Genomic DNA, 25,569 nt, shown 5'->3' with positions numbered 1-25,569 from the left:
ACCTGCAAATTGCATATCTGATGAGTTAATATCCAGAGTATATTCAGAACTCCTACCACCCAACAACAAAAACTAAACAACCCAATTTAAAAATGGGCAAAGGACTTGAACAGAAATTTATGCAAAGAACATATACAAATAGCCAATAAGCACATGAAATGATGCTCCACATCACTAATCATTAGGGAAATGCATATCAAAACCACAATGACATACCACTTCCCATCCATTAGAATGGCTATTATCAAAAAGACAGAAAATATCAAGTGTTGAGAAGGATGTGGAGAAATTGGAACCCTTGTGCACTGCTGATAGTAATGAAAAATGGCACAGCCGCTGTGGAAAACAGTAAGGCAGTTACTTTAAAAATTACACACAGAATTATCATATGATCCAGTCACGCTGCTTCTGGATATATATCCATAACTACTGAATGTAGGCTCTCAAAGAGATATTTGCATACCCATTTTCACAGTAGTATTATTTACAACAGCCTAGATGTAGATGCAACCCAAGTGTCCATCAATGAATAAATGAATAAACAAAATATGGTTTATATATACAATGGAATATTATTCAGACTTAGAAAATAATGAAATTCTGATATAGGATACAACATGGGTGAACACTGAAGATATTATGCTAACTGAACTAAGCCAGAAGCAAAACAACAAATACTGAATGATTTACTTACATGAAGGATCTAGAGTAGTCAAATTCATTGAGACAGAAAGTAGAACAGTGGTTACTAGAGGCTGAGAGAGGAGTAATGGGGATGTACTATATGATGGACATAGAGTTTCAGTTTGATGACAAAGTTCTGGAGATGGATAGTAGTAGTGGATGCACAACAATGTGAATTTACTTAATGCCAGTGAACTGTACACACAAAAAATGGCTAAAACGTAAATTTAACATTGTATATGTTTTACCGCAATTTAAAAAAAATAGTTATTGCTATTTCCAATGCTTCCCCATCTTACAATTGCTGAGGATTTAGACCCTAATAAAACATTCTTTAGGATTGTACCTAAAGAGTATTTAATGGAAAATCCATTGATAGAGTGTAGAACACTGTAATATACAGAAAGAAAAGGATATTGATTTGTTAGTCTAGAATTTATTGAACAATTATTTCATAAGCACTGTAAAGGGCAAATTGAAGGAATTAGCAACAGAGTCAATTTGACAATGCCCTTATTTTTAAAGAGTTTACATCTAGGGGACAGTGGGAGCAAACAAATACAGAAATAAGTAAGTCATATGCATGTGAATATGGGAAATGAAAAACTTAAGCATAATAAGTATATGAAGAACAATGAGGTAGAAGGGATATTTTAAATAGAGTAAATCAAGGGTGGCCTCTTTTAGGAGAAGATAATTTGAACAGAAACTAAGTGAAACCATAAAGTGAATAGCCAGTATGGATATTACAATGATAATGACAGTAATAATTGCTGACCCTAACTCAATACTTACTATTTGCCAAAATCCCCTCTACAAGATTTCAACGTATCAACTAATTTGAAAATTGGAGGAAAGAAGGTTCTAGTCAAAAGACCAAAAGAGCCTGTAGGTAGGATCATAGTTGGCATGTTTGAGGACAAATAAGATGGCCAGTGGGGCTGAAGGAAAAAGATTGCATGAGATGGTTGAGACTGCATGATGGTTGAGACCAGAAGAGGGTGCATGTTCCTCTGTTCAATAGGTGCTTTTATTTTTCTAGCCTAGCATAAAAGGAATGCATTTCTAACCTTTAATAATCAAAAATATGTGAATCGAAGGATGCTCTACTAAACATAAATTTTAAGAATTTATAAACTAGAAACATCACAGAATTTTAAATTTAAAAACTAAACATACATCTAATAAAATCCAGGGGTACAAGAGGTGGAGAACTGGAGAAGGGGTAAGGAAACTGATATATGTGGGAGATGTATATAAAAAGATGCCTAACAGATATTATGGAACTGGACCTCAGGGTATTGGTAAGAACTATCAATATCATTTTGGTGTCATCAATGTATAAAGAGTTGGTTGTAACCAGAAACCTTGATGAGGCAAATCAAGAAAGTTAAAGAGAACAAAAGAAAAATAGGAAATAACAACATATAAAATGAGGCAAAAGAAAAGGATACAGCAGGGAAGGCTCAAAAGTAACATAAGGGTCCGGTACGGTGGCTCATGCCTGTAATCCCAGCACTTTGGGAGGCCGAGGCAGGTGGGTTACCTGAGGTCAGGAGTTTGCGACCAGCCTGACCAACATGGTGAAACCCATCTCTACTAAAAATACAAAAAATTAGCCAGGCATGGTGGTGCATGCCTGTAATCCCAGCTACTTGGGAGGCTGAGGCCGGAGAATCGCTTGAACCCACGAGGTGGAGGCTGCAGTGAGCCAAGATTGCACCATTGCATTCCAGCCTGGACGTCAAGAGTGAAAATTCATCTCAAAAAAAAAAGTAACATGAGAATCAGAAGGCATTGCAGAAAAATAAAATCCTAGAAGTCAAGAGTAAAGAATTTCAAAATGAAGAAAAGCCATTACGTTAAATATACTACAGTGATCATACAGACTTAACTTTACTCCTTCCAGAAATACTACAAAAATGACAGAAGGAAATAAAGGAGTATAAACCACAAAGAAAAAAAGAACACAATAAGGGAGTTGACAGAACACAAAAAATATCAATGAAACTTTGGAGTATGAACAAGAGAGTAACAGACTTAACAGTACAAAGGTAGCCATAATTTCACTCTCTGAAGAGTCAGAAGACATGCTAATTTGTTCAGCAGAACCTTAGGAATTAGAAGCATCAATAGAAAGGCACCAGAAGGCCAGAATGCAGGTAAGACTGAGAACTGGTGGACTGGCTGCAAAACAGTCTAAAAAGGAGTTAGACTCCTCTCTTCTTCTCTGCCCGGTTAAACACCAATCACTTCTCTCAAATCAAGAGAAGATTCTCTAAAGGGAATAAACCAGAGTTAGGATAATTAGGACAGGAGTGAAACACCATACTAGTAACGACGGGATGTTAGGTCAAATCATACATAGCGAATGTTAGGCCACCATCCATCCCAACTCACCACCTACTGTATCTCTTTCCATTGATCCAAAAGCAGTGGAACTATGCTTATATCCCAACCACTTTCCCATTCTCAAGGTAGCTAATAAGAGGATCCCTCTCTAGGAAAAAAAAAAAAAAAACAGCCCAAGAAAAAAGACCCACACGATGCTAACTTTTGGAAATTACACATTGAAATAGGTAAAGACCCACAAATAAAAACAGTGAGCTTCCAATAAGCTTCAAAGGAACTTTTAAATAAAAAGACAAACAAGAATCAATAAACATTTAAGGAATTCCTTTAACATGAATGACAGAGCAAAATAAACACAAAAAAGAAATTTGGAATAAATAAATGGAAGATCAAAATAAATTTCTGAAAAGTACACACAAAAACACATCCATTGCAACCATAAAACAAGAATAGTATGTTATAAGAAAAGGAACACTTTAGAGAGCTGAAGGACTCTAAGAAATTATAATAGCAAAACTATAAATTTTAGTAAAAAAAATTCCAAATAAAAGTTGAGAAACTCTTCCAGGAATTCAAACAGAAAAACAAAGAAACAGAGTAGAGGATACAAAATTACACTAGGATATTTCTCAATACAAGGATATAAATTCCCAAAGTGAAAGAGCCTGCTAAGCACCCATACTCAGCACCGTGATTTTTTAGAGACCCACGTTAAACCACATCCTGAAATTTCATTAAACAAAGAAACAGGAATCAAAACAACCCGGGACTACTCAACAGCAATAATTGCAACTAGAAGACAATAAAATAATGCCTTAAAATTTGAAAGGTAAGCAATTTCTCACATAGAAATCTGTATTAATCAAACTCTTAATTGTGAAGATAATATAAAAATATTTCCAGATTTGCAAGATCTAAAAATATCTACCTCCCAGCCACATTCAGTAAAATACAGAGTAAATCCAAAAAGACAACTGGGATTCAACAAATTACAGAGGTAAATGGAAGTCCCAAGTAGTCAGACAAGACGGGAACAAGACAACAAACTTCAACAAATGATGAAGCTCCACAGAGGGAAAAATATAACTGAAAAATTAGTAGGTGTTCTTGATAATACTGAAAGGAATCTTATGTCACAAAGTTAGGAAGTGAGTTAGTAATAGGTACAAAGAAACTAGGCAAATAAAAAGTGAGGCAGTTATTAACTATGAAAAAAAACATAAGGTAGCAAGACAAGTTGTACAATGGCTCGGCTATGAGTAATTGTCACACAGCTGGAACAGAATATGCTAAACATTAAATACTATTTTAAACAAAATTTATGTATTACCATATCGTGAACATCCCCACACCACCCTTGAGTGTAAAGAAAACCAAATTCCCATCTTCTGTAGTAGAAAGTCAGTAATGAGTAAACCAAAACAAGAATAACAGTGTAGGTAAGTTAATCTAGATATAACGAAGCAACAGAGGAAATAAGGCAAAGACTGTAAGCGGTTGCCTCTGCACTGTAGAATTCATGTGTTAGAAGGGGTGGAAAAGAATACTACTATTTTCTGTAACTTTTGCAGCATACCATTTCACCTTTTTTTTTTTTTTTTTTTTTTTTTGAGATGGAGTTTCGCTTTTGCTGCCCAGGCTGAAGTGCAATGGTGTGCTCGGCTCACTGCAACCTCCACCTCCCAGGTACAAGCGATTCTCCTGTCTCACCCTCCCAAGTAGCTTGGATTACAGGCATGTGCCACTACGCCCAGCTAATTTTTTTGTATTTGGCAAAGACAGGTTTCACCATGTTAGGCTGGTCACTAACTCCTGACCCTCAGGTGATCCACCCGCTTTGGCCTCCCAAAGTGCTGGGATTACAGGCGTGCGCCACTGCGCCCGGCCACCATTTCACTTTTAAACTACATGTAAATATTTAATTAAATTTTGAAAAAAACTTTTATAGAAGTAATCAAGTGTCCAATAGGTCAAATACTTTACAATTTTAATAGAGCAGTGCAGATGAGAATGTAGTTGAGGACTGAATGAGAAGATACAAATTGTACAAGTAAATGTGAAAAGTTTGACAATAAAGGTAAAGAAGGAGATTGAGTTGTGGCTAGAACGAGAATCACAGTTGAGAGAAAATTGGTAACAGGATATTTGTAGGATATAAGAGATTTAAACACGTTTTTACTGGCTAAGTAGAAGTCAGTGTTCAGTAAGGTGGAAGAACTTACAGATACAAGAAGGAAAATGGCTATGACTGAGAAAGATTCCTGTTTAAGACAGGATTAAGAACATACATAGCAATCTGTTGTCTGTGTTAAAAGGATGCAGGTGCAAGTATAACTAAACTCTCTTCCTCTCCCTTTCCCTGACCCTCTCCCACTGTGTAAATTTTCCCCTTTTCTCTTCCCCTTCCCCCTCCCTCTCTGAATTAGAAGAAAGAATAAGCCTCTGAGAATGACAAAGACACTAACATAAGGACAGGGGTAAGAGTATAGGAACACGTAAGTAAATAGAACACAGAATCGCTAAGTAGTACTTACGCTCAGCTAAAGTTGAAAAACACAAATCTTAGTTATGGCATTAGAAAAATAGAAAGATTCACAGTTTAGAAACTGTCAGGACAAAGTTAAGCAAGGCTATACACTTTATTAGTAAAATACAGCATGTAATTTATAAATAAGAGCAAAATTTTTTCTAACTTTTTTTAAATGAGAAGAAAGAATCTCTGGAACATTTCTCCACATGCATAAACACACACATACACACAGATACACACACACACACAAAGATATGGGGGGAGTTGGTGCTAAGTTAGAAAATTTTTTAAACGTTTAAGGCAAACTGTTAAATTTTGTAAATTCAGCACATATGAATAAAACTCCAACCCACAATTCATTGAAAGATTTATAATAGGCCAATAATGGGCAGGCGAAGGGTTATTCACATACTCAAACAAAAATTATAAATTTACTATGATAGTTTTTTTTAAAGCATATATAACTAAATGTTGAAAGGTCTATCTATTCTCAGAAATTTTTTTTTAAGAAATACATTTCTCACCCATTATGTTCTTGTATTTATTCTATTCTTAATGATACATATATTAAACTACATCTTCAATCTTCCTGTTTCTTTTTTAATTCTATTTAATCTAGTGATATGATTTTAACAGTCCTCCTGTAGGTCAGGCTACTTACTTTATGTATTTGAGGAGCAAAAGGGGAAAGGTAGAGGCAGCAAGCACTTAAAATAAAGTGTGCAATAATTTCTCAAAACCAGATCAAATTACGTTCTTTCTCATGTCTCAAAACCCTAGGCAATCTGAGGATCAAATTCTTTTTCGGCACCTTCTCCAGTAGAAGAAGAATACCAAATTCAATGCTTTGTTCCCAACTTATTTATTTCATCAGCTCTTCCCACCAACATTTTTAAGAATATCTCATTCTAATAGCATTCTGCCAATTCAGCTAAGCTTCCTTTGTTTCTATGGGAAAGTACTGAAGTGTACAACTTTCTTTTGACCTCTGCCAAAGAGATTGCTTTTTTATTTCCTTGTACCTAAACAACTACTAACAAGGGTCAAAAAAAATGAATTCAGAGCTAATTCCCAGCATTTGTAAATTTACCTATACCAAATTATTGATTGAAATGACTCTTTCTTTTGAGTTTTTATTACATCTAAGATGATTAATACTAAAAACATTCATTCATTCTATGTCAGTGACAGGGGAAAATAACTGTCTACAATGTCCTTGTTTAAAAATAAGTTAACGGCCGTGTGTGGTGGCACACGCCTGTAATCCCAGCACTTTGGGGGACCGAAGCAGGCAGATCATGAGGTCAGGAGTTCAAGACCAGCCTGGCCAACATAGTGAAACCCCATCTCTACTAAAAATATGAAAATTAGCCGGGCATGGTAGTGCATGCCTGTAGTCCCAGCTACTCAGGAGGCTGAGGCAGGAGAATCGCTTGAACCCGAGAGGTAGAGGTTGCAGTGAGCCGAGGTCGCACCACTGCACTCTAGCTTGGGCAACAGAGTAAGACTTTGTCTCAAAAAAAATCATAAGTTAACAAGAGACTGTTTTAAATAACAGTGCTAGGTAAGAGACTTAAGAGACATAAAACCTAGATGTAATAAATGCAAACTTCTGGACTGGACTTTTGTGTGTATGTTTTTGTGTATATGTGTGCAAATCAAAAAGATCTATAAAGATGCACGCTGAGGTGGTAACAGTAGTAATCTCTGGGTGATTTTCTTCTTTAGTTATTTTCTATGTTCTGCTATACACACACACTGTTTGGTAATAATAAAAATAAAAAGTAACAATAACAATTAGCTGGGCACAGTGGCACATGCCTATAGTCCCAGTGACTCAGGAGGCTGAGGCAGAAGGATCCTTTGAGTCCAAGAGTTAGAGGACAGACTGGGCAATATACAGAGACCTCTTCTCTTAAAAAAGAAGTAATAATTTTTGTTACACTAAAAGTTTTGTTTGTTTGTTTGTTTGTTTTGAGACAGAGCCTTGCTATGTCACCCAGGCTGGAGTGCAGTGGCACGATCTTGGCTCACTGCAATCTCCACCTCCTGGGTTCAAGTGATTCTCCTGCCTCAGCCTCCCGAGTAGCTGGGATTATAGGAGCCCACAACCATGTCCGGTTAATTTTTGTATTTTTAGTAGAGACAGGTTTTCACCATGTTGGCCAGGCTGGTCTCGAACTCCTGATCTCAGGTGATCCACCCGCCTCAGCTTTCCCAAAGTGCTGGGATTACAGGCGTGAGTGACCACGCCCAGCCAAGATAAAAGATTAAAGCAGAATTTTGGAACAATGTAAAATGTTGTAAGCAGAGGTAGTTTGAGTAACTTCTAAAGTGAAAATAACCAAAATTCAACAGAGACTCATGTTTCTATAGTCCAATACTTTTTAATTCATTAAACCAACATACAGTAAGTAAAATAAACAAGAAATATACACTTAATATAGAGTTAGTGGTTTGTTTGTTTGTTTGTTTGTTTTCCAAGATGGAGTTTCGCTTTGTCACCCAGGCTGGAGTGCAGTGGCATGATCTCAGCTCATGGCAACCTTCGCCTCCTGGGTTCAAGCGATTCTCGTGCCTTAGCCTCCCAAGTAGCTAAGACTACAGGCACATGCCACTATGCTGGGCTAATTTTTGCATTTTTTAGTAGAGACAGGGTTTCACCATGTTGGCCAGGCTGGTTTCGAACTCCTGACCTCAGGTGATCCCCTGTCTTGGCCTCCCAGAGTGCTGGGATTATAGGTGTGAGCAGTATGATTATAATACATTTCAATCATCATCTTACAATACCTTTAATCATGTAGGCATCATCTTATAGAAAGATTTCAGTGGGTCAATTTAACATGCAATTTATAAATATAAATACAAAAATAGTTGTATTTAGCAGATATTTATTTCCTATTAGTCAGGCAACTAGATTTCTAGTTATCTCATTTCCAACTGTTTACTACTTGGGCAACCTTAGGCAGGTCATTTAAACTCTCTACACATTGATTTTGTCTGTAAGATGGTCACAGTTAATTTCAACCTGCCTGAAAGTGGTCAATGCAGGTATTAATATATGTGAAAACACTCAATGGAGTTAGAGGGCGTAAAACATTGAATCCAAGGTAAAGTTTAGTACAGCACTTTTTGAGATTAATAGATGTTTGACAAATACTAATTTTGCCTTTTCAAATGTAAAAATATGAGATGGATTAATGAAAAACCAAAAACAAAGGAACGCTAATCATGGCTGTGAATAGAAAAGCAAAAATCACCAGGTAGAGTGGCTCGAACATGTAAATAGCCTCCCAGCTACTCTGGAGGCTAAAGTAGGAAGATCGCTTATTTTCTAAAACATAAAAATAAAACAATTAGCCTGGCATGGTGGTGCACTACTCCCAACTACTCCAGAGGCTAAAGCAGGTTCATATACAATCAACCAATTTTTTTTTCTGAGACTGAGTCTCACTATATTCCTCCAGGCTGATCTCAAAAAACTCCTGAGTGCAAGTAATCCTCCTGCCCCAGCCTCCTGAGTAGCTGGGATTATAGGCACATGCCACCACACATGGCTTCCACTGATTTTTGACAAAAGTGCCACAAATACACAATGGGAAAAGGATAGTGTCTTCAATAAATGGTGCTGGCAAAACTGGATTTTCACATATAGGAGAATGAAATTAGAGCCTTGTCTCACACCATATACAAAAATCAGTGCAAAATGTATTAAAGACTGAAACATAGGCCTGAAACTCTAAAACTACTACAAGAAAGCACAGGATAAAGACTAAACAACATTGGTCTGGGCAATGATTTTTTGAAATTGATCCCAAAAGTGCAGGCAACAAAAACAAAAATAGACAAATGGGAATTACATCAAACTAAAAAGCTTCTGCACAGCAAAGAAAACAACGAAGTAGAGAGACAACCCATGGATTGGGAGAAAATGTTTGCAAACCATCCATCCAATAAAGAATGAATACCCCAAATAGGTAAGGAGCACAAACAATTCAATAGCAAGAAAACAAAAAATTCAATTGAAAAAATGGGTAAGTGTCCTGAACAGACATTTCTCCAAAGAAGACATACAAATGGCCAACAGATATATGAAAAAAAAAATCAACATCAGAAATTAGCAGAGAAATGCAATTAAAACCACAATGATGTATCATCTCACACCTGTCAGAATAGCTTTTATCAAAAAGATGAAAGGTAAGTGTTGACAAGGATATGGAGAAAAGGGAACCTTTATATACTCTTGGTGGGAATATAAATTAGTACAGGCATTATGCAAAAAAGTATAGAAGTTTCTCAAAAACACTAAAAATAGAACTGCCATATGATCCAGCAATCCCACTGCTGGGTATTTACCCAAAAGATTTGAAATCAGTTCGTTGAAGAGATGTCTGCACCCCTATGTTCACTGCAGCAACTATTTACAATAGCTAAGTTATGAAATCAACCTAAGTGTCCATCAACAGATGAATGGATAAAGAAAAGGTGATGTATTTACACTATAGAATACTATTCAGCCTTTAAAATGAAGGAAATTCTGACATTTGAGACAACATGGATGAAATTGGAGATTATGCTATATAAGTCGTACCCAGAAAGACAAATACCATATGTTCTCACTTATATGGGGAATCCAACACAATCAAACCCATAGCAGAAAGTAGAATAGTGGTTACAGAGGCTGGAGGTGGGGGAAATGAGGAGATGTGATCAAAGGGTACAAAATCTCTGGAGAAATATGGCTTTTTTTTTTCTTCTTTTGAGTTCTATTGCACTGCATGGTGAATACAGCTGATAATAGAGTACAGCACATTTCCAAATTGCTAAGAGAGTAAATTTCAAATGTTCTTGCCACAAAAAAGTTAAGTAATTGAGGTAATAGATATGTTAACCAGCTTGATTTAATTATTCCACATTGTACTCATAAGATTATAACGTTGCTTTGTTCCCCATAAATGTACACAATTATGAATTGTGAATTTATAATAAAAAAGAAAAACCATACCCAGACACATCACAAACAAAATCATAAAACCTAAATTTAAAAAAAACTCTTGAAAGCAGCCAGAAAACACACACACACACACACACACACACACTTTCACACACAAATTATATACAGTAAAACATTATAGTTAGATAGACTGAATTCCAAAGTATATTCCCAACTAGAAGATTAAAGGTAATACTTTCTTCACCACAAATGAAAAATTGACACTTGGAGTAATCCCTCATGATGAGAAACAGCAGTTCACATTACCAAACATTTCCCATGAAGGGAATGGCTTTCTTTCCTCAAAACAGCAAGGCCTGCAGGCAAATCAGCCTGCCACCTGTTTATATAAATTAAGTATTACTGGCACACCACCATGCCCATTTGTTTACCTATTGTCTATGGCTGCTCTCAAATTATAATAGCAGAATTTAATAGTTGCAACAGAGACTGTATGGCAGGCATAGCCAAAAATATGTACTGGCCCTTTAGGAAAAACAAGCATGCTAACCACTGATTTAACTTAACACAAAAACACCATATTTATCTACTCGGATAGGTATGCATTCATCAGGATAATTCATTGTAAATATTTACTTGTGTTTGTTTTTTTTAATAAGCAGTAACTTAGCAAATGCAATTTACAGCTCTACTAATAATTTCTGTAGTTTTTTTAATTTATACTATACTATTTTCCCAATATTTTTAACCAGGTACATATATTAGTTTTGAAATTTTAAAAGAAATTTATCAGGAACATATAATAATGGTGAGGTAAAGGTCACATCATTCGTCTCACAGAAAACAATGTAAAATCTGGACAAAAGTATTTAAAATACTGGAAAAACAACAAAATGCAAGCAGAATTTACTCATGAAACACTACTACTGCATAATATAAAAAGTGAGTTTTTGCCTTTCTTGCCAAGGGGTGCTCGCCAAACTCCCCAGCGGTTCTGAGAGCAGAAAACTATACCCTTACCACATCAAAGTGGTTACATGTCAAATTTCAAAAATTAGAGCAACTATAGTTTAAGAAGGAAATTCTGGAGGGGAAAGATCCACAGAAAGACTGGGACACAAATTCTGAATATAAATTCTACTCAAAAGCTTGACTGACTGCTTAATTTGGCATACATGCGGGAAATACTCAGGAGACTGACAAAAGTCAGGCAAAAACCAGAAAGGGTTCTACACCTAAAAGACAAAGCTGCTGTGTGTTTGCTGCACCTTTCACTAAGTGTGTTCTGCAGCTGCACACAGCTCAGGTTAAAGAAAACAAAAGCCTACTGGCTTGAAGTTTCAGAGGGCAGAACCTAAGGCTGGAGGACCAGTTGGAAATATATAACATAAAATGTCCAATTTCCAATCAAAAACAACTAGACACACTAACAAACAAAACAGGAAAGTGTGCTCCACAGTCAGGGAGAAGAGAAGAGAAGAGAAGAGAAGAGAAGAGAAGAGAAGAGAAGAGAAGAGAAGAGAAGAGAAGAGAAGAGAAGAGAAGAGAAGAGAAAAAAGTCAACGAAGACCGAATCCAAATGGGTCCAGGTGTTGCATTTCAAAAACAAAGATGTCAAAATAGCTGTTATAAATACGGTCAAAAGTTATAAGAAAACATGTTCAAAAAATTCTTGGCAATATGTTATTTAATAGATGGATAAATAAGGAATTTCAACAGAAAAAGGAAACTATAACAAAGAACTAAATGGAAATAACTGAGCTAATAAAGTACAATCACTGAAATAAAAATTTGCTAGGTGAGCTCAACAGAATAGTTGAGATGGCAGAGAAAAACAATCAGTGATCTTGAAGAGATACTAGACATTTCTAATTTGAAGACGACTGAGGAAAAAAAGACTGAAGAGAAATGAAAGACTCAGAGACCAAGAAGTATCAAATAGTTCAACGCATGTAATTGAGGCTCCAACAGGAAAGTAGATAGAAAAGGAGGCAGAAAAAAAAAAAAAAGAAAAGAAATAATTGTCAAAAACCTCCTGAATACTGAAGAAAAAAAAAAAAAGAGGAAGAAAAGAAGAAGAAAGGAGGAGGAGTAAGAAAAAAGGAGCAGAAGGAAAAGTAAAAGGAGGAGAAAGAGGAAAAGGAAGGGTAAACTGGAATAAAGGAGTACAAGAGGGACAGGAGAGGAAGGGGTGAAGGAGGGAGAGGGGAAGGAGGAGGAGGAGGAGGAAATCTGGAAGCTAAAAGAACTCCGAGGCCGGGCGCGGTGGCTCATGCCTGTAATCCCAGCACTTTGGGAGGCCGAGGAGGGCGGATCATGATGTCAGGAGATCAAGACCATCCTGGCTAACACGGTGAAACCCCGTCTCTACTTTTAAAAATATATAAATTAGCCCAGCGTGGTGGTGGATGCCTGTAGTCCCAGCTACTCGGGAGGCTCAGGCAGGAGAATGGCGTGAACCCGAGAGGCGGAGCTTGCAGTGAGCCGAGACCGCACCACTGCACGCCAGGCTGAGCGACAGAGCAAGCCTCCGTCTCAAAAAACAAACAAACAAACAAACAAACAAAAACTCCAAAAAGGAAAAACACACAAAGCAATTCGCACATGGATACATCATATTCAAATTTCTGAAAACCAAAGATAAAGAAAAAAATCTTAAAAGCAGACACTTTATACTTAGGGAGAGAAAATACAGTTAATGGCAGACTTCTCGACACGAATAGTAGATGCCAGATTGTCAACCCACAATTCTATATCCAAAAATAACTATTTTTGAAAAATGCAAATGAAATAATAATCGAGATAGGGAAAAACCAAAATAATCTTTTTCACACAAATCAGCCTTTTCCAGCAGCACTTAGAGCACAGCTACATGAGGCTGCTTCCACAGTACTCCATCCACAGCGTCAAGCCAAGCTCTCCTAAACTAGTTGCTGCTTCTGAGAACCTCCTGCAGATGATTTCCACAGTAGCTTCAGCTGCACCCCTAGGCAACTCTCTACCACCACTACCAACATGGCAGGCATTTTCTACAGACCTGCTCTAGCTCATCCATGCTCTGGCAAGATTGGACTCTTCTACAGACCACCTGTGGCCCATGCCCTCTAGCAAGTTTCTACTCTACCAGCAAATCATGAGTGACAAACTCCCTTTAAAGAGATCTAAAGAAAAGCCTGAGGGGGTTTGGGGAGGAGGACCCTCTCTCGAGTCCTTGATTCCTTCATTTGTTAACCTCCCCTAGCTTTTACCTCCTATTGCTAGATCCGTTAGATTCCTCTTGTACCCCTTTTAGTAATTAAGACACCTTTCAATAGCTAATTTTTCTTTATATTAAAACATAAAAAACTGCTGCTGTATATTGTAAGAACTGTGAGTTTTTGCCTTTCTTGTTATATTTTAATTTTTTTACTTTTAAATGTTTACATTTTTAATATTAAATTTTTAAAATTTTTCCTGTTCTAATAACTAATAGAGTTTCTGTCTGCAGGGTGGACACTGCTATGGAATGAAACTTCTTCAATTTGACAAGGGACAACTATCATCAGACTTATAAGTGAACAACTTTCTACCTAAAGTGAGAAATAAAGTCAGGATGGCCACTCTGACCACTTCTATTTGCTATTCTTCTGGATGCCCTAACCCAATGAAATAAAACACGGAAAAGATATTATAAAAATAAACATTGGGAAATAAGCAATAAAACTTTCCAAATGCACACAGGACATGACTGTGTAGGTAGAAAAATCCTAAGAAATGTTTAAGAAAGTGATCTAGTCATAAGTTTAGCCAACTCATTAAAAACAATGTACATATTCAATACACAATTGTTTTCTGTATCCTACCAAAAAACAATTTAAAAATGAAGTTTTAGAAAACATTTCCATTCCATTAGAATACAAATATATTAAACATTTAGGGATAAAGCTTAACAAAAGAAGTAAAAGATCTAAACACTAAAAACTGAAAAATAATGCTGCAAGAAATTAAAAACCTAAGAAAGTGCAGAAATATGCTATGTACATAAACAGAAAGATTTAATATTATCAAATCTCCTCAAATTGATAATAAAGTCAAAGCAATCTCAATCAAAACCTAACAGGCATTCTTGCAGAAAATGACAATCTGAGTATAAAATTTATATAAAAAACACAAAGGATACAAGATAGTCATAACAATGTTAAAAAAAAAAAAAAGAACAAAGTTGGCAGACTTATTTCAAGACTGACTATAAAGATTCAAATAATCAAGACAGTGTGGTATTGGAATATAGTCAGAATTCAAAAATAGACCCAACACTATATGTCCAATTGATTTTCTACAAAGATACCAATATAATTCAATGGAGAAGCAACAGTTTCTTCAACTAACAGAGATGAAACAATGGAATTTCCAAATGGAAATATATAAACCTCAACCCATACCTCACTCCATAACAAAAACTAACTCAAAATAAATCACAGACTTAAACGTTGGAGCTCAAAACTTAAAACTTCTGGAAGAAAAACACTGCAAAAAACATTTATGATCATGATTTGAGCAAAGACATATTACATTAGGGGATAAAAAAAATTAAAGAAAAAATTTCATCATTGCAGATTATACCATCCAAAGATGCCCACGCCAAAATATATATCCCATCCCACATGTGTATCTTAAAATGTGACATTGACTCTCCTCCATACATATTCCCTCTCCTTGTACCAGGGACCTTTAAAACTGCCTTTGTAACTATAGCATAAATAGAAGGAGGTAGAAAAGTGATGCTGATTAAGTCATAACAGGCAAAATGACTTCTGCCTGGTGTTCTCACTGTCTTTAGACATCATGTCTCTGGAGCCCTGAGTCACCATGGTACCTCCAATTACCTTAAAGCCACCATGCCAAGAGAAACTACACAGATATAGAGAGGTGTCCCCACTGTTTTAAAACACAGCTATTTGAATATCCCAAGCTCAAGTGCTAGTCATGTCAGTGAGTCTTCAGATGATTCCAGACCTTAGCTTTCAAACTACATCAGCCAAAGTCAAGTGAAGCTGTAAGGGCTGTCATGGTCAAACTATTTGACTACAGATTCCTGCAAAAATAATACTGCTGTTTTTTTTAGCCACTACATTTTTTAGTGGTTTGTGACACAACACTAGACAACTAATTCATTGATAAAATGTACCTAATTAAAATTAAAAGCCTTTTGCTCTTTGCAGTCAAATGGTTTGCCCATGATAGCCCATTACTTAATTTAAAAAAAGAAAAAGCAGCTGGGCATGGTGGCTTACATCTGTAATCCCAGCACTTTGGGAGGCCAAGGCAGGTGGATCACAAGGACAGGAGATCAAGACCATCCTGGCTAACAGGATGAAACCCCATCTCTACTAAAAATACAAAAAATTAGTCAGGCATGGTGGCATGCACACCTGTAGTCCCAGCTACTCGGAAGGCTGAGGTGGGAGAATCGCTTGAACCCGGGAGGTGGAGGTTTCAATGAGCCAAGATCACGCCATTACACTCCAGTCTGGGTGACAGAGCGAGGCTCCATCTCAAAAAAAAAAAAAAAAAAAGAGAGAGAGAAAGAAAGAGCAAGCAACACACAAACTCTGAAAAAATATCTGCAAATATATATGTGGCAAAGCACTTAAATTCAAAATATATAAATAACTCTTACTAGTCAAAAATAAGCTACACAACCCAAAAAGTTGAAATGACCAAAATATTTCAACAGATACTTGAACAAAAAAATCTACATATATTCATATACATACATATACATGAATATATGTACATATATATACACATACCAATATTTATGAATAGCCAAAGTCAACAAAAAGATGTTCAATATCATTAGTCTTTAGGAAAATGCAAATTAAAACCAAAATGAGATACCACTCCACATGCACTAGAATGGCGACAAGTAATAAGAATGACAATACTAAGTGATAGTGAGAATATGGAGATACTAGAACTCTCATATATTGCTGGTGGGAAGGCAAAATGGTACAGTCAATTTCTAAAACAATTTGTCAGTTTCTTATAAACTTATTTCTTATTAAACATACACTTACCATAAGGCCCAGCAATTCTATCCCTAGGTATCTACCCAAGATAAATGAAAACATATATCCATTTATATGAATTGTAGAAAAGCCAAAATTTTAGTGACTGGTGGTATTGATGACTTGGTGGTATACCACCAAGTGACTGCTTGGGATCTAGGACATGGGGAGAGAAACTACAAAGGGGAAAGAGGGGCTTTTTAAGGAAGAGAAAATATTCTACATCTTGATTGTGCTTATAGTCACATGACTATAAACATTTGCCAAAACTCATCAAACTGTAAACTTAAAATACATGATGTTCATTAAATACAAATAAGGCTGTTTTCTCAAAACACTACCTGTCCCTCCTCCCCAGTCCCACCCAAAAGTAGTTCTCAATTCAGTGGTAATTCAATTCCCACTTATCATTGGGAAAAACCTGGGTACTACATTAATGAAAATTTTTTTAGGAAGGACACATATGCTTTAGGCAGAGATTCATATGCTTTAGAGATAGATTTTATCTTAAATTCATATAAACTGAGCAGAGGTCGAAGCTGCCCAAAGCAACAGAAATACTAAAGCCAGTAATAAATGCTAGAGACGAATAATCCAGGAAAGACAAAACAGAGCCTGCATGTCATACTCGTAGGTATGCTGGGGATCCAAGATAAGTAAGTTATGAAAACCCTGCATTCCACGCAGAATTCTACACATGTCACCAATTAAGAACCACTGCTCTAGTATACACTTAACTTGATAATGAAGAAAAATATGTACTCTATATAAAAACCAGCAAGTTGGCAAACAAGCATTGCCAATCTCACCTTTACTTGCAGATGAGTGTTCTTGTACCTGTGTTCCCACCCACCATTTGTCCAAGCAAAAAGTTAACAGTCCGACCTGAATCCTTCTTCTGCCACAATTTATCATACTAAATGGTAACTACGTATTCATTTACAATTCTCACTAGAATATAGATTCTATTTCACCAATATACCTCTGCCACTTACACCTGATAAATAATAAATATTGAATAAATGCAAGATATAAGAGCTAATGAGTAAGTCATTGTTTGGACTATGTCAAGTAAGTGCTTATTTACTGATTATATTGGGGTATGTGGTTTAGCAAAGTATGAACAAATATTTCCTTAACTACATTAAAGAAATTTCAAATGCTGAAAAAACAATTCATTAGCTTTTCCTGTTAATGAAATCAGCTTGGAGCTGGGCACAGTGGCTCACGCCTGTAATCCCAGCACTTTGGGAGGTAGAGGCGGGCAGATCACCTGAGGTCAGGAGTTTGAGACCAGCCTGGCCAACATGGTGAAACCCCATCTCTATTAAAAATACAAAAATTAGCCGGGCATGGTGGTAGGCACCTGTAATCCCAGCTACTTGGAAGGCTGAGGCAGAAGAATCACTTGAACCCGGAAGGCGGAGGTTGCAGTAGGCTGAGATCATGCCACTGCACTCCAGCCTGGGTGACAGAGTGAGACTCGGCCTAAAAGAAAAAAAAAAAAGAAATCAACTTGGTCTTTTTAAACATCATAAATGTCTAATCTGTTTTCATTCAGTACACAGGAAATATGCATTACATATGGAGACAATGGACCTTAACAGCGGTTTTAAGAAGTAACAGTGTGTTACTTCTGTTTAGAGATGTGGGCTGGTAAGTAATTCAGGAATTTAAATGATAAGCAGATGGTTTCTTTCCAAATTGAGAGCAGTGATCTGGCTCTAAAGAAGAGTGTACTTTTGTAAATATATGTTCTGTCATGTTTTACCCAATGTGACATGACATAACAACATACTATGTTATGTCCTGCTTTGCTTCTTTTAACATAATAAAACTTAACAAAAGAAAAGCATGAGGTTTTTTTCCCCACAATGCCATCTTCTTACACTTAAGTCAAAGCAAACAAAAGATAATAATAATAAAAAAAAGCTGAGATTTAGAGTTATACTTCAACTATGTTTCAAAACAAAATAGAGTCTCTCTTCCTATCAGAGCTGAGCTTTCTCAACCATTAAATGGGGATAATACCAAATATTATAATAATTGAGAGTCTGTTTAACTTCATATTTGAGAGTAAGGAATAAAAAATTTTATCTAAATTTCACCTTTCATTTAATTATCATAAATTTTTTTAAGTAGGCAAACTTAGCATATGTGATAAATAATTGTTGGATGATTATACAACATTCCTCTTCCTTCCTCCAGTTCCTTCTTCTGTTCTCACAAAAAAGCTGATTGCATTTTGATAATTCATCTTCTTTTACAAAGACATTCACTTAATTAAGTCAATAATAGTATTCCCATTCCTTATGTCAGTGATTTTTTTTTTTTAGATATAGGCATATAATGCCAGAGATGAAAAAGGTTGTTACATAACAATAAAAGGGTCAAATTATCAACAGGACATAACAAACTTAAATGTTTATGCATCTAAAAACAGAGCTTTAAAATGCATGAATCAAAAACTGACACAACTTCATAATCAAATATCAAAAATCCATAACTATAGTCAGAGATTTCAACACCCTTCTCTAATAATTAATAGAAAAAGTAGAGAGAAAATCAGTAAAGATATTAGCCTGGTAAAAAAAATACTATCAATCAACTTGATCTAATTGATGTTTATACAGCATTGCACTAAACAAATGCAGAATACCCTTTTCAGATCCACACAAGGCATTTGCTAAAATAGACTATAATCCAGAAGAGAAGAAAGAAGGCGCAGATTACCATTATCAGGAATGAGGTGACATAAACTACAAACTCTTCAGAAATTAAAAGGATAATGAGGAATATTACGTACAATTTTGTTTCTGTTAATTGACAACTTAAATGAAATAGAAAACGACAAATTGCTTGGAAGACACAAACTACCACAGCTCTCACAAGAAGAAGTATATAGCCTAAATAGCATTACTGTCTTTAAAAAAGTTAAAAAAAGTTGAAATAGTAGTAAAATATCTTGCCAAAGAAAAAAAGATCAGATTGCTTCACTCATAGATTCTACCAAACATTTAAGGAAGAAATAATTCCAATTCTCAAACCTCACCTAGGAATTTGAAAAGAAAGAAATTCTACTTAACTCTTAACTCATTCTTATGAGGGCAGTGTTGCCTAGACAGCAAAACTACATGCAGACATTAACAAGAAAACTACAGACCAATATCCCCCATGGACATAGTTATAAATGTTCTTAAGAAAATTTGAGCACACTGAATCCAACAATATATAAGAATAATAATACACCAAATGGGATTTATTCTAGGATACAAGGCCAAACATCAAGCAATGTAAATCACTATATTAAGCTAAAAAAGAAAAAGCACATGATCATCTCTACAGATACAGAAAAAGCATCTGACATAAACTTCCATTCCAAAATTTTTTTAACTCTCATAAGGCATACAGATTTAAAAAGAAGTAAAATTTTCTCTTTTTCTTAGATGACATGTTCATCTATGTATAGGATACTATGAAACATACCAAAAAGAAGCTACTAGAACTAAAAATTGACTTTAACAGTTTCAGGATATAAGATCAATATGCAAAATCAATAGCAATGAATAACTGAAAATTCAAGCTAATAAAACAACACTATTGACAATAGCATTAAAGAATATTAAATACTTGCGGTTAAGTTTAACAAAAATATGCAAGACCTGTACACTGAAAAGTAAAAACACTGTTGAGAAAAATTAAAGAAAACATAAATAAATACAGAACTATTCAATTTTCATTAGTCAAAATACTCAATATTGTCAAGATATTAATTCTGCCAAAATTGACCTAGAGATTAAATATAATTCTAATAGATATTTCAAAGGCTTTTTATACAAAAATTGAAGAGCTGTTCTAAAATTTACATGGAAATGCAAAGGACCTACAACAGTCAAAAACAACACTTAAAGAGAATATAATTGGAAGACTAATACTACATGACTGCTAAAGTTATCACATACCTACAGTTATCAAGACAGTATGCTTTGGGTTTAAACAAAGACTAACAGATCATTGAAAGAAATGAGAGTCCAGAAAGAGACCTACATATATGTGTAAAATTGATTTTTCAACAATAGTGCAAATGAAATTCTGAAAAAAAAGATGAACTCTTCAACAAATGGTGCTAGAACATTTGTTTAACTATATGCAAAAATAATGACATTAAATGAACTGTGATCGATACTTTACACCAAATACAAAAGTTAGGGCAAACTGTATCACAGAGTTAAATGTAAAATCTAGAACTATGAAGTAAGAAAACATAGCAGAAACTCTTATGAGCTTAGATAAGGCAAAATTTTCTTAAATACACATCAAAAGTGAATCAATAAAGAAAAAAATTCACAAATTAGATTAAATCCAAATTTTAAACTTCTACTCTTTAAAAGACATTGTTTAGAGAACAAAAAAAGAAGCCACAGTATGGAAAAAAAATTTTTACAAAATATAGATCCAATCAAGGACATGAATCCAGAATATATATAAAGAGCTCTCAAAGCCCCATAATAAGAAAAACAATCCGATTTTAAAATATGCAATAGTTTTGAAAAGACAGTTCACTGAAAACAACCTATGATACTTAATAATCACATAAAAATTTAACTTTTTATTCATCATCATTAGTCATCAGGGAAATTCAAATTAAAGCCACGATTGTGTACCTATTAGTAATGGCTAAATTGTAAAAGACTGGCCATTCCAAGTGTTAGCATAGATGTAGGGCAACTAGAACTCTCACACAGTGCCAGCATGAATGTAAAATGGTATGATCACTTTGGAAAACAGTCTAGCCACTTCTTAAATATTAAAGCCATACAGCTGGTGCAGTTGCACATGCCTGTAGTCCCAGTTACTCAAAAGGCCAAAGTGGGAGGGTCACTTGAGCCCAGGAGTTCAAACTCAGACTGGGCAACATTGTGAGACCCCCATCTCTACAAAAATAAATAAATAAGCCAGGCACGGCGGCACATGCCTACAGTCCCAGCTACTCCAGAAACTGAGGGGAAAGGATCATCTGAGCCCAGGAGTTTGCAGTTGCAGTGAGATGTGATCATGCTATTGCACTCCAGCCTGGATGATAGAGCAAGACCCTGTCTCTAAAAACAAAACTAAACAAAATTTTAAAATACTAGTCATGTGCTTTCCATATAACTTCCACTATGAGCTTTATTGTATACCCCCCACCCACCAAAATATATATATGCTACAGTCCTAACCCCCAATATCTCAGAATGTAACTGTATTTGGAGATATGATCTTTAAGGAGATAATTAAGTTAAAATGAGGTCCTTTAGGGTGGGTTCAAATTCAATATGACTGGCGTCCTTACAGGAAGAAAATATTTAGACATGGGCATACACACAGAAAAAGCCATATGAAGACACAGGGAGAAAACAGCCATCTATAAGCTAAGAAAAGAGGCCTCAGAAAAAAGCAACCTTGCCAACACCTTGATCCCAGACTTCTAGTTCTACAACTGTTAGAAAATAAACTTCTGCCGTTTAAGCCACACAGTCTGTGTTACTTGTTATGGCAGCCCTAGAAAACTAATATAATTACCACACTCCTGGAAAAAAAAAATGAAAGCATATGCCCATACAAAGACTTGTATGTGAATTCTGTAGCAGCTTTACTCATAATCACCAAATCCTAGAAACAACCCAAATAACAAATAGAAAAAGGAATCATGATAGAACCAAATAACAGAATGCTAATCAGCAATAAAAAGGAATGAACCATTGTTACACAAAATAAAATATATGAATCTCAAAATAATTATGCTGAAAGAGGCCAGATAAAAAAGCGAGTATGTACTGTATGATTCCATTTATATAAAACTCTAGAAAATGCAAACTAATCTGTGGTGACAGCAGATCAGTGGTTGTTTGGGAAGGTGGGAGGGAGAAGCTGAAAGGAGAGATTACCAAGGGAAGTAAACTTGTAGAGTAATGGGTATGTTCACTACCTTGAGTGTGGTAACAGTTTCATGGATATACACGTATGTCAAAATGTATCAATATACTTTACATATGTATAGTTTTTATACATCATTATACTTCAATAAAGTGGTTTTGTAAAGAGGGATCAAGAGTAAGTAGCTTTAGAAAAAGTTGACATGGTCTATGATTCCGTTTATACAAAAATCTAGAAAATATAAACAAATCTACAGTAATAGAAGGCATCCATGAGGTATGTGAGTGGTGGGGAGGACTTACCAAGGAACATGAAGAAATTTTGGGGATGATGTTTTAGGTTCATTGTCTTATATGTGGTGATGGTTTCGTGGGTATATAAACATGTCAAAACGTATTGAATTGTATTTTTAAATACAGTAGTCCAGCCTTTTCCTCATTCTCACTGTCTGCAGTTTCAGTTATCCATGATCAACTGCAGTCCAAAAATATTCAATGGAATATTCCAGAAATAAACAATTCATCAGTTTTAAATTGCTTGTCATTTTAAGTAGTATGATAACATCTCAAGCTGTCCTGCCCCCTCTCACCTCAGGATGTGAATTGTCCCTGTCCAGGTATCCATACTATGGATGCTATGCACCAGTTAGCAATTAGCCCTCTCAGTTATCACATCGACTGTCCTCGTATCATGATGCATGTATTTGAGTAACTCTTATGTTACTTAATAATGGCCCCAAAGTGCACAAATAGTGGTGCTGGCATATGGTTATAACGGTTCTGTTTTATTATTGTAACTAATCCCTTATCGTGAAAAATTTGCAAGATAAACTTTATCATAGGTATGTATGTATAGAGAAAAAAACATATCATAGGTATGTATGTATAGGGTTTGGTACAACCTGCAGATTCCAGCATCCACCAGGCGTGTTGGAATGTATCCCTTCTGGATAGACAGGGACTACTGCAAGCCTATTTTATTAAATATTAAATAAACTTCAATAGAGTTGTTAAATACTAATAATTGTAGTTAGCATAACAAAGATCTAAACAGACAAAATGTCATATATTGAGAAGTTTATCTCTGATTATCCTTCATTAAGAATATTAAAAGGGTCAAGACTACCTCAAAATCAAAGTTTAATTTTGTTAGTATTATACTACAATGAATCCAATATCATGTACATTATAAATAATAGTGATAATAGTAAAGTCACTTATATATATATTACTAATTAACTCTTAAATCATAAGGACTTTCCATTAATTCTTGCATATAAGCCAGGCTAGCCTATATAAGCCTATTCAAAATTTTAATAACAATAATAATTTTTAAAAACATTAATTAACCTTTCTATGTGCCAATCATTGTTTTATGTACTGTATGTGCTATCTCAAGTAATGTTCACAATATGCTATGACAGCAGGCACCAGCGACTGGTTTCGTGGAAGATAATTTTTCCATGAATCAGCTGGGGGCGGCAGGGGTGGGTGCAGATAGTTTTAAGATGATTAAAGCACATTACATTTATTGTTCACTTTATTTGTCTTCTTATTACATTGCAATACATGATGAAATAATTATACACTCACCACAATGTAGAATTAGTGGGAGCCTTGAGTCTTTTTTCCTGTAACTAGATAGTCCCATCTGGAGGTGATGGGAGACAGTGCCAGATCATCAGTCATTAGATTCTCATAAGGAGTAAGCAACCAGATCCTTCACATGCACAATTCATAAAAGGGTTCGCTCCTATGAGAATCTAACGCTGTCGCTGTTGCTGTCACTGATCTGACAGGAAGCAGAGCTCAGACGGCAATGCAAGCGATGGGGAGAGGTTGTAAATACAGACGAAGCTTCTCTCATTCGCCTGCCATCCACCTCCTGCTGTGTGGCCCAGTTCCTAACAGGCCACGGACCAGTACTGCTGGGGACCCCTGCCCTGTGAGGTATGTTCTATTTTAACTTTGTTTTATAGGTAAGGAAATGCAGGCATAGAGAAGTCACTTTCCCAGGGACACACTGTATGTGGCAAACTCAGGATCACAAATCAGGTACTCTATGTACAAAGCCCAAGTGAGTTTATAATAATCACTATGCAGTATGTCCTCTCATGAAGATTAAATTATTTTCATAATATAATTCTTAGGCAAATAATTATTAATGTATTCATCACTGAGCAGTTGAATGTTAACTGTGGGCCAGGCATACAGCATTGCAGATATAATAGTATACATAACACATTCCCTATCCCCAGCAGACCACACTCTAGTGAGGGATACACACCAAAAAACAATCCTCCCACTCTGAAAAATGCAAAACTATAGAGACAGTAAAAAGTGGCTGCAACGGATGAATAGGTGGAGCACGGGGGATTTTCAGGGCAGTGAAACTATTCTGCATGATACCGTAATGGTGGATATGTGACATTATGCATTTGTCCAAACCCATAGAACTATACAACACAAAGAATTATCCCTAATGTAAACTATAAACTTCAATTAATAATAAGGCATCAATATGAGTTCATTAACTGCATCAAATGTAATGCATTCATGCAAGATTTTAAAAATAGGAGAAAGAGAGTAATATGGGAACCCTCTGTACTTTCCACTCAAGGTTTCTACAAAGCAAAAACTGGTTTAAAAAAATAAAGCCTATCAGCACAATAGGAAAGGTATACATAAATAAATAAAGCCTAATTTGTAAAAGGATATATGTACAATCTAAAAATAAAGAAGAAACCAGAAGGTCACATCCCAAGGTTAAAAAAAAAAGAAAAGAAAACTGTAACTAAACATAAAAATTAGAATTAGCACCTTTTATACAACCCAATTAATTTAATCCATCTAAAAAATTGGTGAAATTAGGTCACTCTAATAATTGGAATTTAACTCATTTTAAAACATCTAATGAGCCAGGTACAATGTCTCACTCCTGTAAACCCAGCACTTTGGGAGGCCAAGGTAGGAGGAGCGCTTGAGGCCAGGAGCTCAAGACCAGCCTGGGCAACTATCGAGACCCAGTCTCCACAATTAAATAAAACATAAAAAGAAATTAAAATTATAAAAGGTTTAACAGCT

At 35.6% G+C, this 25,569-nt stretch overlaps 1 protein-coding gene and 1 long non-coding RNA gene across 7 annotated transcripts in view; one reads left to right on the top strand and one right to left on the bottom strand.

The window, feature by feature from the left end:
* Positions 1 to 14,125, top strand: part of LOC105468875 (uncharacterized) — a 72,443-nt gene extending 58,318 nt beyond the window's left edge. Inside the window, exon 3 of the long non-coding RNA XR_011610968.1 lies at positions 14,008 to 14,125. This is a non-coding gene — a long non-coding RNA (uncharacterized lncRNA). The remainder of the gene's footprint in view (positions 1 to 14,007) is intronic.
* LOC105468879 (transmembrane protein 135) overlaps positions 1 to 25,569 on the bottom strand; it is a 348,642-nt gene that overhangs the window by 160,205 nt on the left and 162,868 nt on the right. The gene's annotated exons all lie outside the window — the stretch shown is intronic.

The sequence above is a fragment of the Macaca nemestrina genome, chromosome 12, assembly GCF_043159975.1.
Source record: "Macaca nemestrina isolate mMacNem1 chromosome 12, mMacNem.hap1, whole genome shotgun sequence".
Taxonomy (NCBI): Eukaryota; Metazoa; Chordata; class Mammalia; order Primates; family Cercopithecidae; genus Macaca; species Macaca nemestrina.
This window is presented reverse-complemented; position numbering and strand designations above follow the sequence as displayed.